The sequence below is a fragment of the Gekko japonicus genome, unplaced genomic scaffold (genome assembly GCF_001447785.1).
Source record: "Gekko japonicus isolate JY-2015 unplaced genomic scaffold, Gekko_japonicus_V1.1 scaffold38, whole genome shotgun sequence".
In the NCBI taxonomy this organism is placed as follows: Eukaryota; Metazoa; Chordata; class Lepidosauria; order Squamata; family Gekkonidae; genus Gekko; species Gekko japonicus.
The window spans coordinates 1,515,071-1,518,735 of record NW_015170276.1 but is presented as its reverse complement, the minus strand read 5'-3'; positions in this window follow the sequence as shown (position 1 = coordinate 1,518,735).

Below are 3,665 nucleotides of genomic sequence, written 5' to 3'. Positions count from 1 at the left end.
GCACTCTATCTCCCCCCCCATGTCTCTCTCTCTCTCTCTCTCTCTATCTCTTTCCCCCTTCGAAGCGTGGCCCGCGCGGCTACCATCTGCCGGGCCTCGCCGGGCTGTCTTCCCCCCCTCACCGTTCTGTCTTTCTTCCCCCCTGACTCTCTCTCTCTCTTTCTTTTTTTTCCCGTGAACCGAGGCCCGTGCGGTTTACATCCGCTGGGCCTCGGCAGTTTCTCTTCCCCTCCCCGACTGTCTTCCCCCGCCTTACCTATCTCTCGCCGCCGCCGCTGCTGCTGGGCCTCTCCGGCCGTTCGTTCCCTTTCCTGCGCAGGGAACCCAGGTAGGACGCAGAGCGTTCCGTGCGCATGCGCACAGAACGCTCTTGCACTTTCGGGGGGATTTAAACATCCCCCCGAATTTTTTTCAACTTTTAGCATTTTTGTGCACACGTGGGGACTGCCCCACGTGTGCACACACCTCTCCCTGCCCCCCAGTTGCCCCCGGAGCGCAGATTTAGATATCCGCACTCACGGGGGCAACTTCGCTATTAGTATAAGGATATGTTATGGGGGTAGTTGGGGGTTGTTTGTATGTATGTCTGTATGTCTGTAGTATATAATGGAAAAAATAATAATAGTGTACCCTCGGGTACTTTAAAAAAAAGAAGATACATTTTACATACACACACATCTCTTAAAAGGGAGTTCTCCATTTCCTTAGATTGATCAGTCTTCTTTCTCTTGAAATCTTCTGGTTCTTTGTGGAAATTAACTATCTGGAGTGCCTGCATGGCCAAGCCCTAGTGGGAAAGATACCGAGATGTGTTTCTAAAAGCCAGATTGACTTAAACATGATGCAGGTTGAGGCCAAAGACCTCTCCCACCCGGATGCTTTGCACAGATAGCAGTCCAGTTTAAACAAGATGCTTGGAGAGTGCAAAGCCCCATGGGGAGTGCTTGCCAGCATGAAGTTTAAATCAAGCCAATGAGCACGTCTTTGAGATGCTGCAGTTCTCAGATAGACTATATCGTCTCACATTGAGTGGCATTTCCCAAAGCATTAATAAATATGATTTAGAAGTATTTCTTGAGTCATGCATAAACATTTAATTGGTAAGGCAGCAGATATATGGAAAGGTAACATGATAGCCTTGTTCAGAGTAACACAGCATTCCCCCCTTAAGATTTGTTTAGCTAATTGCGTCTTCAATGAATACTGATACCTAGGAAATGTTTGCTTATGTAATGATTGCTAGCTGGGGGTTAATGGTCTACTACTGAGTATTCTCCACCTGCATTACCAGGTGATTAGAAAGAAAGGGTATGGCAGTTGTAAAGTAGCCAGTGAACAAGACAGAAGTCTGTATCAGGCTGGGAATTTACATTAGAAGAAAGGTGGGGTTCCTTAATGTTTTACATGAAATTAACAACATTGAAAGATCTCAACAGCAGATCTCTCAAGCTTCACCCACACAGCTTTGCATATTTATGTTGTATTGTCCACGCAGGAAATTAAGGTAGAGAAGGATTGCTATATAATGCAATAGCCAACAAAATGTGGATACAGTCTCTCACAGACAGGTGATTTGATCCTCCCTCATCACTGATCTCTCACACTGTAGTCTGCTTTGGTAAGTGTATGTGTTTTCCCCACACACACACACACACACACACACCATCTTCCACAGATTCACCTCTCAGTCAGCAGGTGCAAGCAAACCTTTTTCGCAGTACTGCCGGTATCGCTCCACCTAATGAATACCTCACACTTACAAGGCCTATGGTTATATAGAATCAAAAAGCTTTCTCAACGTTTGAGACAGTATGATGGTAGGCATGAAGTGAAAATGATGTGCACACCTATCAGAACAATACAATTTGGTAAGAATATCAGCAAACTATAGGTGAAACATGGGTACAGCTTTATTTATTACCTATGAATTCCTATGACATATTTACCTTTTTACTTTCTGACCAGGATATATATATATATATATATATATGAACTCTAGCAATTGCAACATTTATTTACTCCTTTTCTATTGGGTGATTAACAACAACTATCCACTGCTCAAGATTGATGTATCATAGAGCTTTTATTAGATAAAAAGGAAAGATAAGGTACAGCTTTACTGGGCAAATGGTTGTACAAGTTTCTCCATTGGAACTAAAGGAAAACTTAGCAGATTTGCTGCTTAATAGCATTATGGGATTAGAGTATATTATTATGTTATTTTATTTATTAAAACATTTGTAAACCTTTATATCCAATTGAAGTATCTGATACCTTTCTATCCAATAAGGGCCTTCAAGGCAGCAAAGTGTTAAAAAGGCATTAAACAGCCAGGGAAAATTACATATGTAAAAACAAAATAAGAAGGATGGTCAATCTAGGGTTGCCATTTGCCCACTGGGGGCAGAAGAACTCACACCAACACTGGGCCATTCTGCTGCTCATCTGGATAGTAGGAGAAAATGGGTATGGATGAAGGGTAGACATCAGCATCCCAATGCACTGACATCGCTTCCAACGCAACCAGAAGTGACGTCAACACATTGCTGCTGATGCTCTAGCAATTAGTAAAAGCTCTGAGGTTAAACCATAACGTTTTGGCTAATACCAATGTGTCCATGACATGCTGACATCATTACGTCACTGGTAAGGCCCTATTCCAGGAGGTCAGTCTCTTGCTGTTGCCAGCCTCATGTTGGTCATCAAGGGATGTTAAACAAAACTTAAAAAAGTCTTCTCCCATTGGTGAAAGACAATAATAGAAGGAGACAGACAAATGTCACTGGGGAGGGACATTATTTTCCTCTCCTCCATTTTATGCTCACAACAAACTTGTGAGGTAGGTTGGGCTGAGAGTTTGTAACTGGTGTAAGGTCACTCAGCAAGTTTCCATTGCATGAATGGAGGTTCAAACCTGGGTCTCTCAAATCATAGTCCAGTACTGCAACTGCTACATCATGCTGGTGGAGTATTGCAAGCAAGTGCTACTCTAGAGTTATGCAAATCGTTTCCTGCTTCTGAAAATGGAGAGGAAGGCAGAAGACTTCTACCCCCCCCCATCCCACAGTTCTAGGATGGAAAGGAGCAGCTTCTAAGCTGTGGCAGCTTTGTGACTGCAGGGAAAGTGAGCTGGGTTGGGAGAACCTAGAACCAACTTGCCAACAAATGTAACATTCATTGTGGCCCTCACTTTGCTTTGGGGAGGACTTATTTCTGGACAGGATTTTCTCTCCCTGGAGAATTGTGGGTGGGCTCCAGGTTTTTTTGTACTCTAGGCGAGACCACCTTCTGGTGCCCCCCCGCACCCCCACCAATTATGGGGTTGCCAACCTCCAGGCAGGGCCTGGAGTGAAGGAAGTCCAGCTCCTGAGCGCGCACAACACACACACACACACACACACACACACACACACACACACACACGGAGTAGATTAGACTACCTCAGGAGGTGGTGGATGCTCCTGAATTCCAGGTATTTCCCAAGCCCATTCCAATCCTAATCCACTGCCAGTCAACTGCAGGGGGTGCCTCATTATGGCGTTCTTGGTGGTGGCTCCTACCTGGTGGAATGAGCTCCCAGAAGAGATCCGGGCCCTGCGGGACCTTGTGCAGTTCCGCAGGGCCTGCAAAATGGAGCTCTTCCGCCAGGCTTTCGAGTAGGAGCT